General features: G+C 44.7%; 1 protein-coding gene across 6 annotated transcripts in view; it reads right to left on the reverse strand.

Annotated features, from left to right (window-relative positions):
- The window catches only part of SDK1 (sidekick cell adhesion molecule 1), a 574,835-nt gene that overhangs the window by 246,752 nt on the left and 313,596 nt on the right, over positions 1-14,487 (reverse strand). The window lies entirely within an intron of this gene.

Consider the following 14,487-nt stretch of genomic DNA (forward strand, 5'->3'; position numbering starts at 1 on the left):
CATAGGTGGCATTAATGAGGGTCCAGCCCTATGGGGCCGGACAGTCCACTCACCGATCTGACGTGGTGTTACATACAGCACTGATGTTACCTGTCTGTCATGGGTTTGGAGGGAAAGTTCCATCCTATGGGGAGTGGAAGGCGGGACATCAGGAGGAGGGGCTGTAGTGTATATATATGTGATGCGTGTGTGGAGATGCAGAGAGATGCTGAGAGACACTGGGTTGTGACGAAGCAGCAGCTGGGAAGAAGAAGCTGTTGTGGGAGTCTGTGTGTCAGACAGGGTACTTCTGTGTGTCAGAGTACCAACCTGATAGGTTCAGGTGTCTGTTGGTTAGCCAGAACTGATAGGTTCAGGGTCTGTGCTTTAAGTTAAGGGTTCTGTGTGAACCAAACTGTGTGTATGTATGAGTGAAGTAAGCCACGTTACTTTATCTTATTCACCTGATTGTTTATTTTTCCCTGTGTGTATTTAAAATAAACCTTATTCTTTTTATTGTTTAAAAATCCATCCCTGGTCTGTGTGACTTCTTAAAGGGAATGGTTGGTGGCAGCTTAGTGTAACTGTGTGACATATCCCAGTAGGTCTGGGTTTGTCACATTGATTGGTGTCCAGCGTGTGGGATACGACTGGTCCAGTTGTCCAGTGGTCCAGCAAAGCCTTGGCAAGTGTGCCCAGAGCAAGGGGGGTCTAGTCAGGGACAGTCTGAGGCGCGTAGGTAATCTTCTAGGTGTACCTCACGGGGAGGTACGCTAGTAGAAGAACGTGCCAACTGGGGAGACTTAGATTAAGGTGCTCTGAGGCAGCCTAGTTTTGGCGGGAAAAAGCTGAGGCAAAACTGCGTAGTAACAGTGAGCTAGCTTGCCAGCTGAGAGGCCCAGCAGAGGGGGGTAGGCTCTGACTCGATACTGTTGCACGTTAGTGCTGAAGAACAGCAGCAATCTCTAGGGAGAGCTGGTTCTGAGGCAAGAAGGAAAAAAGTGGTCGTTTTATTCTGAGGCTTGACTTTTTAAAGCAGCCTGTTCTGAGGGGGGATTATGCCCTTGACTCGAAGCCAGATGGCCGAAATGAGTGAAGTGAAAGACCCCCAGATTGACCAAGGTTCTGAGGATGAATTTGGCTCAGTGCAGGGTGACAGCACAGTAGAGCAGAACCCAGAACTTAGAAAATTGCTCATAGCCCAACAGCATGAACTGAGGATGAGGCAATTTGAAGTGGAGGAAAGGGAAAGGGAAAGGCAGAGGCAATTTGAAATAGAGAGAATGGAGAGGGAAGAAAGAATGGAGAGAGAGAAAATTGCTCTGGAAAAAGAAAGGATGGCGTATGAGTTAAGAAAATTGGAAATGATGAACCAGAACAATAACAACAATAGGGATTCTGAGGGAGGCCAATTGTCTAAAGCTGACCTGAAGAAATTCCCTGTGTACCACAAGGGAGATTGTCCTGAGGTGTTCTTTTCCTTAGTGGAAAGAGCGTTTGTGGACTTCTCAGTGAGGGAAACTGAGAAGATGACCATCATGCGATCTTTAATCAGTGGTAGCCTGGCTGAGGTTTATGCCGAGATGCCTGAGGAACTGATGAAAGATTTTGCAGAGTTTAAAAAACTGGTGTTTGCCAGACATGGGATAAATGCGGAGCAGCTGAGACAAAGATTCCGGTCCCTCACCAAAAAACCAGAACAGACTTTTACCCAAGTGGGGGCCCAATTGGTGAGGCTGCTTGAGAAATGGCTATCGCAGGAGGGAACAGAGACCTATGAGCAGCTTAAAGACTTGATAGCACTGGAACAGTTCTATTCAGTCCTGCATGGGGAATTGAAATTCCAGGTGAGGGAAAGGAAACCGAAATCTGTGGCAGCAGCCGCAGAGATCGCAGATTTTATTTCCCAAATAAGAAAGCCCTTGGGTGAGGGGAAATCTGTAGGTAAACCCAAAGAAACCTACAGCAAGTACTCTCAGGGACCAGGGAAAAGCCAGCAAGGGGGAGGGGCCCATGGTGAAGGGAAGCCCTCAGACATGAAACTAAGACCTCAGATTTTGGAGGGAAAACCAAAACAAGATGAGAGAGAATCAAAATACACCAGAAAATGTTATTTCTGTCAGGGAAAGGGTCATCTAATCTCAGAATGTGAGAAATTAAAGCAGCTAAAAGGAATGGTGCCTCAGAATGCTAGTGGGACCAAGCCAAAAGCTGTGTTCTGTGTCCAGAAAGAGCAAGGCTCAGTGTCACTGAGGGAGCCTGTTGCCATGGCTACTCAGTCTGGAACAGCTACCTCTGCTGATCAGGCTGAGGAAAATGGTCCTCTGGTGGAGGTAAAGCGCTGCTTGCTGGTGAAAACAGATTCTCAATTGTTTGAGACAGCCGGGGTGGACGTAGGAATACTTGACCGTCAGTATAGGGGGCTGCGGGACACTTGTTCCCAGGTAACCCTGTGCCATCCAGATATTATTCCTAGGGAGTTTATAATCCCAAATGAGAGCATGAAGGTGGCAGGGATTGAGGGGCAGGTAATCTCTCTGCCAGTAGCAGAGGTACCTGTCAACTTTCAAGGCTGGAGGGGAGATTGGCGGCTAGCGATTTCATCGACTCTGCCAGCAGCCGTGCTCGTGGGAAATGACCTGGCTGAACATGTGAAACGGGTGCTAGTGATTACACGCTCACAAGCCACCACAGGGACAGTTCAGGGGGGTAATGATGAGCCAGAGACGGAAGCAGAGGGGAGTTCAGAAGCTGTGGTGGAAACCTTAACCACAGACAGCAGATTTGGACAGGAGCAAAAGGCAGACACCACTCTCCAAAAGTGTTTTGAACAGGTGACTGACGCCCAGCTAACACCTGAAACCCCAGTGAGATTTCTGGAGAAAAAGGGGATTTTATATAGAGAGACCCTGAGAAATATCTCAAAAGGGGGAGATGGGATCAGAAGTCAGCTGGTGGTACCTGAAAAGTATCGCCCCATGATCTTACAGAGGGGTCACTCTGACATGTTTGCTGCACACTTAGGGGTGAAAGGGCCCCTTGATTTGATCAAACAAAATTGGGAGCAGATCACCCAGGATGACCCACAAGACGTTGTGACATACATAGACACCTTGATGAATGACCTAAAGAAAAATCTAGAGCTGGCAGCAGAAAACCTGCAAGCTCAGAAGGTCAGACAGAAAACATGGTATGACCACAAAGCTAGAGAGAGGCACTTTGACCCAGGGGAGGAAGTGCTTTGGCTTAGGCCCTGCAGAGAGAATAAACTGCAGCTCAAATGGGCAGGACCATATAGGGTCATTTCCAAGATGTCAGACCTGAACTACCTAATAGAGCAGGAGGAGAACCAAGCAAGGAGGGTGGTTCATGTGAATGCCCTAAAACCCTACTACAGAGGGGAACAGAGGGTTTTATTCGCGATAAAAGCAGCTGAGAGTGAGGAAGCGGAATTACCCTTCTGGGAGGGTAGAGGGGAAGTAAAATACAACCCAGAGGAGGTAAAGATCAGTCCTGCACTCACCCAAGACCAGCAGCAAGAACTAAAAATGCTGCTTAGTAAATATCAACAGGTGTTTTCCAACAAGCCGGGGATAGTGAAGGGAGTGATGCATCGGATCCACACAGGGGATGCACCCCCGCAGGCAGTATCCCCATACCGAGTAACGGGACCCTATAGGGACAAGGTGCGGAAGGAGCTGGACGAGATGCTTAGGGAGAACATAATCGTCCCCTCTTCTAGTCCTTGGTCCTCTCCGATAGTCCTTGTGGACAAGCCTGATGGGAGCATTAGGTTCTGTGTCGATTACAGGAAATTAAACCGTGTAACCACTCCTGATGCCTACCCAATGCCCAGGCTAGACAACCTGATTGAAACCATAGGGGGTTGTCGGTTCATCTCATCATTGGACCTGGTAAAGGGATATTGGCAATTAAGAATTGATCCCAGGGATCAAGAAAAGACTGCCTTTTGCAGCCCTTTTGGTCTCTATGAGTTTCGAGTCCTGAGCTTTGGTCTCAGAAATGCACCAGCCACATTCCAAAGGCTGATGGACCAGACCTTGGCAGGGCTCAGTGACTTTACAGTGGCCTACATTGACGACATAGGGATCTTCAGTAATACCTGGGAAGATCACCTGATACACCTGGAGTTAGTGCTGCAGAGGTTAAGTGCAGCAGGGCTAACAGTAAAGGCCAGCAAGTGTCAGCTGGGTAGCCCAGAAATAAAATACTTGGGTCACATGGTAGGGGGAGGAATGATAAAACCCCTGGAGGCCAAAATAGAAGCTGTTCGTGATTGGCCTAGACCCAACACCAAGAAAAAGGTCAAATCATTTCTTGGGTTGGTGGGCTACTACAGAAAGTTCATCCCGAGGTTTAGCGAGATTGCGGCTCCGCTGACCGATCTGACGAGGAAGAAGGCTGATGACCGCATCCCGTGGACCAGCGACTGTGAGGCGGCGTTCCAGAGGTTGAAGGAGGCGTTAATCAACTATCCTGTCCTGCGTGCTCCAGACTTCGACCGGGAGTTCATCATCTACACCGATGCGTCTAACAGCGGGGTAGGAGCAGTTCTGTGCCAGGAGGATGAGAATGGTGACCAGCATCCAGTGTCCTACCTGAGTAGGAAACTTCAGAAAGGTGAGAGACATTTGGCAACCGTGGAGAAGGAGTGTTTGGCCATAGTCTACGCGATCCAGAAGGCCAAGCCTTACATCTGGGGAAGACATTTTGTTCTGTGCACTGACCATTCACCATTGCAATGGTTAAAGACAATGAAAACCCACAATAGCAAACTTATGAGGTGGGCTTTAAACCTACAGGACTATGACTTTGAAGTGAAGGTGGTCAGAGGGTCAGTGAACTGTGTTGCTGACGCCTTATCAAGAAGACCTGAAGATTGAAGACGGCGAAAGAACATGGACTATGTGTATATAATGATGACAAAAAGTAAAATGTACCTGTTTTTGAATTGGTTTGTATGAATAAAGGTAAATTGATGTAATATATATGGTAAATGTTTAAATGCCTATTTGCTATGGTTTAACTTAGAATGTAAGTAGAAGTAAGTATAATATGGTATGTATAAATGTTGTTGTGTGTTTTATCAAGGTTGTTTTTTGGTGAAAAGCACGTTAGCTTTCCCCCTACAAAACAACTTATAAAGAGGGGAGGTGTTACATACAGCACTGATGTTACCTGTCTGTCATGGGTTTGGAGGGAAAGTTCCATCCTATGGGGAGTGGAAGGCGGGACATCAGGAGGAGGGGCTGTAGTGTATATATATGTGATGCGTGTGTGGAGATGCAGAGAGATGCTGAGAGACACTGGGTTGTGACGAAGCAGCAGCTGGGAAGAAGAAGCTGTTGTGGGAGTCTGTGTGTCAGACAGGGTACTTCTGTGTGTCAGAGTACCAACCTGATAGGTTCAGGTGTCTGTTGGTTAGCCAGAACTGATAGGTTCAGGGTCTGTGCTTTAAGTTAAGGGTTCTGTGTGAACCAAACTGTGTGTATGTATGAGTGAAGTAAGCCACGTTACTTTATCTTATTCACCTGATTGTTTATTTTTCCCTGTGTGTATTTAAAATAAACCTTATTCTTTTTATTGTTTAAAAATCCATCCCTGGTCTGTGTGACTTCTTAAAGGGAATGGTTGGTGGCAGCTTAGTGTAACTGTGTGACATATCCCAGTAGGTCTGGGTTTGTCACAGGTGGCATTAATGAGCGTCCAGCCCTATGGGGCCGGACAGTCCACTCACCGATCTGACGTGGATGGCTGAGTCTACCAATGGCTCTGCAGCATGAGATCCGCTCGCCACTCCTGGCAGGAGGTGGGAGGACAAGCCTTGCTGCAAGATCAAAGAGTGGCGAGCAGATCACGCACTGCGGGGCCATTGGTAGAATCGCACCATCCGCATCCATGTCAGATCGATGAGTGGACCGTCCGGCCCCATGGGGCTGGACCCTCATTAATGCCATCTGGGCGTGGATGCTCGTATTCATATACGAATACCCCCATCTCTATTGTGAATGCATGAGTGCTAACAAGACAGAGTCTGAAGTTTGATCCTGGTTCCTTGATTATGAGAGAAAGAAAGCAAGATTGCAAAGAGAGGTATGACATTATTATTTATAAATTATTTAGCTGTTCCAGGTGAAAGAAGGAAGCAAGAGGGGCAATCAATTCATAATGAAGAAATGAGAATCCTCAGCAGTTCTGACTCATTTTTACATCTGAACACAGCCAATGTCAAGCATCACCGCATACAAACTAATTTTGTATCATTAGTATGGAGACCAGCTATGCCTCAAGCATGTGTGAAGTATTAAGTTCAACCATTATATTACCAAGTTAGAATCATTAGGGGTATCAGGGTTCAGAAAAAAACACAGACCAGGTGGTCATTCAGATGCTGAGCTATATTCATCCATCATTCCTGACCGAGTACAGTAAATAAAAACTGCAGTCCACCAATATCTAGAGGGCTGTACATTCCCCAAATTTCCCTTAGGCCATGGCCAATCAATTCAGATCATATTGGTTGGTCTGGCCCAGCAGAAGTCGTATGCTTGTATCAGTCGTACAGTGTTTGTATATACGATATACAGTACTTGTATACAGTAACAGATGCAAGGTCCTTTTTCTTTCTTGCAAAGACACTAACTCTTAAAATGGTTCAATTGCAAACTCAAAAGAAAAAGTGGTGAGGCACAACCTCTATAAATAAAATGCTGCCTTTTCCCCCTTCTATGAAGACTCACCCTTCTGAAATTAATTTGCATTAATGCTGATTTCTTTCAGCTGCAGAAATAAAACAGCAAGGAATCACAGTACACTCCAGAGTCAAAGCCCTGCAAATGTCATCTGCTAGTAAACAAAGGATATTAGTGGACACAAAGAAAATCCACCAGGAATGGTATAAAATTTTTAAAGGATTGCTCTCAAAACCTGGGGTATTTGTATACCATCTTAATATATGTATATTCCACTATATTCTGACATCTGGACTATGAGAAGAGATCAAATATGACGACACAATCCTATGCCTATCTACCCAGCAGTTCACTCCATTGTATTCTGCAGGACTTACTACTCTGTAAATATATTTAGAATTGCTACTTTAGTTTGTTAAACAAAGACATATGCTCGATACTGAAACCTGACATATTCTAAGAATATAAACATTGATTAATCTGCATGTTCACATAGCTTCTTAACTACATGTGACAAAAACAAAAAACAAAAAAAGGGCCTTGTGGCACTATTGAAACAGACTTTTTTTAAATGTTATTTCTGTGGACTTTTTTTTTTAGCTCCTGCCAAGGGCAATTAGTATTTACATTTCTTATAAATTGTTGTACTTTTGTCTCTGAAGCCAAATCTTTTTCAGAAATACCTTTCCAATCCAAGGTGAGAGGGAGGGCAGGTTTGTCTAGGCTGGTATCACTGGCCTTTCCACAGTCAGTGCCAGGGACAAGGAACAGGGCACCTAAATGTATAACTTATGACATTTTGATACAACTTTAAAGGTAGAGCCCAATGCAAATTAAGAGATTAAAGAAGTGGCTGGACATTGATCCAGGCCTTGATTGGAGATGATCTAGGACCTTTTGGTTACAGAATCTTTACCTGTCTGAGATCATTTATACATTATATAGGATCGCCTACTCTGTCTCCCCAAAAAGAAGACAGGGTCTTATACTAATTTTTGCTCCAAAAATGCATTAGGGCTTATTTTAGGGGATGTTTTATTTTATTCATATACAACAATCTACATTTATTCAAATACAGTCATGTCATCTTCTTCTGGTGGCTACACAAGGGTGGAAGGCGGGGTTTATTTTTGGGTAGGGTTTATCTTACGAGCATCCTGAAAAATCATACTAGGGCTTATTTTCAGGTTAGATCTTATTTTCGAGAAAACAGAGAATACAGAGGTGATTGAGCTGGGATGTCCCCAGAACTAAGTCATGCTGTTTGAAAAAGGGGGGGCGGGTCTGTGAAAGCTAGAGGCATGGCTAGCTATTGCCCCCAGGCCAAAGTACTTAGCTGATGAGGAGGGTCTCACCTGATTTTGGCCTGGTGCAAGCTCCCAATAAAGGGTGGAGTGAACTAGTTCTGTGATATATATTTTGTATTGCAATCTTCTAAATTAATCAAAGATGCCCATTTAAACCCAATAACTACTTCTTGTATCTTACTTACTGAGTGAGGATGAAAAGTCCACTTCCTAATTCTTCTAGATTATTATTTGTGTTTAATACGCTTTCATAATTGGGGGAAATACTTAAAGTGTGTATATATATATCTTCTATCTCTTAGTCTTCTTCCTCTTCCTCATAGTAGAAGGGAAGTACAAGAAACAATGGCGCGAAAACCAGCCTGAATGCTGTGGTTTTCTGTTGGATTCTGAAAACACCTGACAAAGCACACAATAGTGCAGTATTTTAAGATCAAGGTCAACTATTGTTGGTGTTTTTTATATAGTTATATGTGAAACATGTTTCAAGATTCAGATTGCTACATTGCATCCCAAAGGGCTGCTGTTTGCAGAGGCTTTTCTCATAACAAGAGCTGAAGCAAAAAGCAAGGTGTTACCCTACAGCCCTTACCCAACAACTAACAGAAACAAGCATATGGAATGCCTTGTCACAATAATGTGTTGCGAAAGAGGTTATTGAGGCCTCGGGTCTATCAGCGGCATTCCCCACCCACCTGATCAAAAATGCGCTTTCTTCTTCCTCTGCTTCTGTAGGAATACATATTTAGCTAAAATTGAATCGTTCGGGTCAAAGAGATCTAGAAGCAAATAAAATTCTTTCATTTGCAAATGGAGTATTGTTGAAAAGCTACGCACAAGACCTTGTCACAACCAGAACTCAAGAGTCTTCATTGGGTATAAAAGAAATAAAAGAAACAAACAAACAAAAAAAGAGAAAGATACAGAATTCAAGTATAGATGCTCTTCCAAGCAAAACTAAGACTTCCTTTTTACAGCCTTTGTGTTTATCAGTTGTATGGATGTTTTGTGTTATAAGATTGCCTCAAAACTCAGCAGGGAGGGGGAAAATGCAGACAACTGTACTTTAGCTGCCAAAGGTGAACACAAAGGATATTTCCCCAAAAGCAAATAAAAAAAAATAAAAAAAATAGGACCAGCAAAATAAACTAGGCCCACTTATTCATTCAAATATAATTCCATAGATAGATAAGCATTTCATTTTCTAAAACTGCAATAAAAAGGCATTTTTCGTATGACTCCAATGTATTTTTGTATTTATCTATATACAGTTGGTGAAGTTATATACTGCACATGCAGTCGTCCTTTAAAAGGAAAGCAAGAAAGAAGTTATTACTATTACTATTGCTGCTCTTGTTGTAGTTTATTTTGTGACATTCAGGAAGCACTGGCATTGTTCAAAACAAATGGTCAGATGCCTCTTGCCTGGCTAGTACAACGGCTCACATTGAAACAAGATATATGTTCCTGTGCTCACAGATAAAACATGGTTCAAGAGTATAGTATCTCTTGGATCTGAATTAGACACTTTGTTTTCTATTAAAAACAGATGCCAATTTTTAAAAAGTATAATTATTACTATTTGGCAATGTGGAAGGAAACAGCTTTTCCGGAAGAAAGCATTGGGCCACTTGATAACAGCAAAACAGAAGTATGTGCTAATGAGCAGCTTCTAACCGAAGGTATTTCCTAATTCTCACCCCAAAAATTCATAAGAGAAGGGCAAATATATTAAGTATACAGAGACAATAGTTTTTTTAAAAAAGACCAATAAAATCGACGTTGTGTATCACTTTTGTCTATTTTAACTCAGCATGATAGTTCTAGACCTTATGCATTCATAAGGTATCACAAGATATTGACAGTGGGTTTTTTTCAGATATGTAGCTACAACATAACTTGTCAGCTTCATAAACAAATGGCTTGGGATACTTGGCAGTTTTCCGTGATGTTTATCAGAATTTTGTTTGCTTTAAGCTTATGGTTAAATAAATAAATCAGAGGTTTAAAGACAAAGTGACAAAAATGTATCCAATCAAGTGTGACCACCTAAGTAAGTTGATGCTTGCAGCAAAGTGAGCTACAAAATGCTCACTGGATGCTGACCAGCCATTTCACTTTGTGATCACTTAAAAAGGCATCCATTTAGGCAATCCCACAGTGGTTTCTGCATTGATTATGCCCATCTATTCCAAGCCTTTTTCCGTGAAACTGACTGGATAAGGTGGATCTGTGCTTCTGGCCAAAAACACATGATGTGATGGAAGGCACTATTCACTCCACTCCGCATGCATAGGGATAACTGGATGGAAGAAGAAACATCCAGATTTATTTATTTTATTTATTTATTTATTTATTTAATTTATATGCCGCCCACTCTACCCAAAGGTCTCTGGGCGGCTTACAACAATTAAAATTCAATGCAGTAAAATAAAATGATTAAAATACAGTTAAAATACAATTAAAATACAATTTAAAAAATACAATTAAAATTGCCATCATTAAGACCCACAGTTAATGTTATTTCAATTAAAAGACTTCTGGAACAGGAAGGTTTTGACCTGGCGCCGAAATATCATCAGTGTCGGCGCCAGGCGAATTTCAGTTGGGAGGGCGTTCCATAGTCTGGGGGCAGCTGCCGAGAAGGCCCTTTGTCTACAAGCCATCCCTCTTACCTCCTTGAGGGATGGCTCTTTCAAAAGGGCCCCCTGGCAAGATCTTAACTGCCGGGTAGGCTCATATGGAAGGAGGCGGTCCTTCAAGTATCCAGGGCCCAAGCCGTTTAGGGCTTTATATGTCAAAACAAGCACTTTGAATTGGGCCCGGACAGCAACTGGTAACCAGTGTAAATTATACAGAATCGGCTTGATGTGCTCTCTTGCGGCCCCACCACTCACCAGCCGCGCAGCTCGATTCTGGACCAGTTGCAGTTGCCGGACCGTCTTCAAAGGCAGCCCCACGTAAAGCGCATTGCAATAATCAATACGAGATGTTACCAGTGCATGTGTAACTGTCATGAGACTCCGCTCGTCCAGGTAGGGCCGTAGCTGGTATAATTTCCGCAGCTGGAGGAAGGCGCCCCTGGCCACCGAGTCCACCTGGGCTTCCAGTGTTAGACTGGGGTCCAGGAGCACCCCCAAGCTGCGGACCCTGTCCCTTAGGGGGAGTGTAACCCCATTCAGGACAGGGAAGTGGCCCTCCAACCTGTCCGGCGAAGCACCCACTAACAGCACTTCCGTCTTGTCTGGATTGAGTTTCAATTTATTAACCCTCATCCAGTCCATTATCAGGTCCAGACACGAGTTCAGCACAGAAACCGCCTCACCTGGATTGGTGGAAAACGAGAGGTAGAGCTGAGTGTCGTCAGCATATTGCTGACTCCTCAGCCCAAACCTCCTGATGACCTCTCCCAGCGGTTTCATGTAGATGTTAAACAGCATGGGGGACAGTATCGAGCCCTGAGGAACCCCATGACATAAATGCCATGGGGCAGAGCAACTGTCCCCCAGCACCACCCTCTGGATACGGTCAGCTAGGAAGGAGCGGAACCACCGTAAAACAGTGCCCCCAACTCCTAACCCAGCCAGCCTATCCAGAAGGACACCATGGTCGATGGTGTCGAAAGCCGCTGAGAGGTCCAGGAGTATCAACAGGGTCACACTCTCCCTGTCTCTCTCCCGGCAAAGGTCATCATACAGGGCGGCCAAGGCTGTCTCTGTACCAAAACCTGGCCTGAAACCCGATTGAAATGGATCCAGAAAATCCGTTTCATCCAGCAGCGCCTGGAGTTGCCCGGCCACAACCCGCTCCAACACCTTGCCCAAATAAGGGAGGTTCGCCACTGGTCGGTAGTTGACCACCAGCCTTGGGTCCAGGTTAGGCTTTTTAAGGAGTGGTCGAATTACCGCCTCTTTCAAGGCGGTAGGGACCACTCCCTCTCTCAGAGAGGCGTTCACGGCCTCCTGGACCCAAGTGCGAACCCCCCTGGCAGATCTTCCAATTAGCCAAGATGGGCAAGGGTCGAGCGGCGTGGTGGTAAAACGGACAGATCCAAGCACCCTGTCCACATCCTCGGGTCTCAACAATTGAAACTCATCCATTAAAGTTTGACCTAAGCACGGCACACTGGACACATCTTCCGATTTTGCAGTAACAGTGGAGTCCAGCCCACTGCGAATCTGAGCGATTTTTTCCTCAAAATGAATAGCAAACTCATCACAGCAAGCTGATGAGCAGTCCGGGACCTCCACCGGGTTTCCCGGTTGAAGAAGATCCCGGACCACCCGAAACAGCTCTGCTGGACGACATTCTGAGGAAGCAATACGGCTGGAGAAATATTGCCGTTTCGCCAGCCGTATTGCCACGAAATAGGCCCGATAATGGGCTCTAAGTCGTGTTCGATCGGATTCCCAGCGGGACTTCCTCCACCTGCGCTCTAGCCATCTCCCCTCTTGCTTCATCGCCCGCAGTTCAGAAGTATACCAGGGAGCTGTCTGGGCTCGGCGAGCAGGGAGAGGGCGCTTACGCGCAATCATGTCAACCGCCCGGGTCATCTCCCTATTCCATAGGGTGACCTGAGCTTCAACAGGAGCGCCAACCATATCAGACGGATACTCCCAGAGCATTCAGGAAACCATCCGGATCCATTAGTCTCCGGGGGCGGATCATCTTAATCGATCCCCCACCCTTGCAGAGGGAAGAAGAAGCTAATAGACTGAATTTGACCAGGAAGTGGTCTGACCATGACAATGGGGTCACGACCAGCCCCTCCACATCCAAACCACCACCTTCCAGTCCCGTTGTGAAAACCAGGTCCAAGGTGTGGCCCTTCTCATGTGTCGGGCCGATGACACATTGAGACAGCCCCATGGTTGTCATGGCGGCCATGAAGTCCTGAGCTGCCCCAGTCAAGGCAGCCTCAGCATGGATGTTGAGGTCCCCCAGCACCAGCAGCCTGGGAGTCCTCAACACCAGGTCCGAGACTGCCTCCGTCAGCTCAGGTAGGGAGACTGTTGGTACGCAGCAGGGTGGGCGGTACACCAACAGAATCCCTAATCTGTCTCGTGAGCCCAACACACAATACAGGCCCTCAAGACCTCCTCTCAAAGGGATAGGAAGCCTGGTCAAGGAGATAGAACTCCTATAGACTATAGCAACTCCCCCTCCCCGACCCTCTGAGCGACACTGGTGCTGGACTGAGTACCCAGGAGGACACAGCTGGGAGAGGGGGACACCACCTTCCTCTCCCACCCAGGTCTCAGTAATGCACAGATGAGTACTTGGTCTTGTTATTTTCTCTCTTATCATGGGCACACATATCCCAGAGGTTGCTATTTGCTGAGAATCATCTTTCGCTTGTAGGAACCAGCCCTGAGTGGCTGCAAGGATTAGCCGGAGGAAATAGAAAAGCAGTGTGCTGTATTTGCCCGCCAATCCCAGCTGTCATTAAAAAAAATGTCTCTTAGACTATAAAACTGAGTGTTCAAAGAAGACAGGACAGGGTCTGATATAACCCTAAGTAACCTGTTTGCAGATAAGTTTAGCTGTACTTTTAAGATTTGAGATTTATAGTTCTCCAACATAAATATACCTTAATTTGAAACAGAATTAAGAACATTTTTGGTTAGTATTTAAGCCAAAGGGAATACATTTACACTGAAAATGAGGGCTTTTTAAATGGGAGGGAAGGAGGGAGAAAAACATTAAAAGCATCAATTTTTTTTTAAAAAAGTCTAAGCAAGTCTCTTTTAAAATGTAGTTATATACCTGATGCAACTTAAAATAGTAGAAGAGCATGAACCACTTTCATACCTATAAAAATGTCTTTCAGAATCAGATTAAAATATGTCAGGCAGTTTGAAATTTTACAGGAACTCATAATAAGAAGTAGAAAGCTAACCAGATTTTACAGATTGAAAGCAGAGTTCATTCTGAAGGATATCTGTCAGCCTGAGGCGCTGAAATGGTATTTATGTAGCTATTTCAATCTCAGACTTTTCCTATTTTAAAACTGCTATCCTGTTTCCCTGAAAATAAGACAGGGTCTTATATTAATTTTTGGGATGTTTTATTTTTTTCATGCACAACCATCTACATTTATTCAAATACCGTTCTGTCAACTTCTTCTGGTTGCTGCCCAGTGGTGGAGGGCAGGGTTTCACTTAACTGGAGCTTATTTTTGGGGTAGGGCTTATATTATGAGCATCCTGAAAAATCATACTAGGGCTTATTTTGAGGAGATGTTTTATTTTATTCATGTACAACAATCTACATTTATTCAAATACAGGCATGTTATCTTCTGGTTGCTGCACAATGCTGCACAATGGTGGAAGGTGGGGTTTCACTTAACTGGGGCTTATTTTTCTGGTAGGGCTTACATTACGAGCATCCTGAAAAATCATACTAGGCCTTATTTTCAGGTTAGGTCTTATTTTAGGGGAAACGGTATTATCTTGACAAACTCTGAAGATCTCAAACTGTGAGTTGT

This window comes from Pogona vitticeps, chromosome 13 (genome assembly GCF_051106095.1).
Source record: "Pogona vitticeps strain Pit_001003342236 chromosome 13, PviZW2.1, whole genome shotgun sequence".
Classification (NCBI taxonomy): Eukaryota; Metazoa; Chordata; class Lepidosauria; order Squamata; family Agamidae; genus Pogona; species Pogona vitticeps.